At 38.5% G+C, this 785-nt stretch overlaps 1 protein-coding gene across 1 annotated transcript in view; it reads left to right on the top strand.

Moving 5' to 3' along the window:
• The window catches only part of WRAP73 (WD repeat containing, antisense to TP73), a 45,381-nt gene that overhangs the window by 40,814 nt on the left and 3,782 nt on the right, over positions 1-785 (top strand). The window lies entirely within an intron of this gene.

The raw sequence follows: 785 nt of genomic DNA, 5'->3' as shown, positions 1-785 counted from the left end.
CACATTGTTCTCCCACTCTATCCAGGATCTCAGTGTAGGGTTTATCTTGAGTCAGTCTCTCTTGAGATTTAAGAGATTAAACAAGTGAGCAGAGATGGAAAAAGATAGATGCCAAGACACATAGAGATCTCCTAGGAACCAGAAAGCAGAACCTGAAGACACAAAGACCTTATTCCAGAGTGAATAGAGAAAGCCTTCCCTTAGAGCCCATGCCTTAAATTTGGACTTCTAGCCTCCTAAACTGTAAGAAGATAAAGTTCTGTTTGTTAAACCTATCCACTTAAGGTATTTCTGTTATAGCAGCACTAGAAAACTAAGAATTTGATACCAGGAGTGGGGTGCTGCTCTTTAATAGATACCTAAAATGTGGATGTGGTTTTGGAATTGGGTAGAAGCTGGAAGAGTTTTAAGGTGCCTAATACTAAAAGCCTAGACTGCCTTGAAGAGACTGTTGGTAGAACTATAGACGTCAAAGGCAACTCTGGTGAGGGCTCAGAAGGAAGTAAGGAGAGCTATAGAGAAAGTCTCTATCATCTTAGAAAATACATATGGCACCAGAAACAGAATGTTGCTAGTAATGTGCACATTAAATGTGTCTCTGGTGAGACTTTAAAGGAAAATGTTAAACAATATTGGACAATGGTAGTAGGGTGATACTTTTTTGCAGTGGCAAAGAACTTGTCTGAATTATTTCAAGTGTTTGGTAGAAGGTGGAATGTGTTAAGTGTTGAACTTGGGTATTTGGCCAAGGAGATTTCTAAGCAAGATCTTTTTTTTTTTTTTTT

The sequence above is a fragment of the Orycteropus afer genome, unplaced genomic scaffold, assembly GCF_000298275.1.
Source record: "Orycteropus afer afer isolate SDZICR_OR568_19922 unplaced genomic scaffold, OryAfe1.0 scaffold00136, whole genome shotgun sequence".
Taxonomy (NCBI): Eukaryota; Metazoa; Chordata; class Mammalia; order Tubulidentata; family Orycteropodidae; genus Orycteropus; species Orycteropus afer.
Note: the sequence above shows the minus strand (reverse complement) of the source record. Positions and strands in the feature narration are given on the sequence as shown.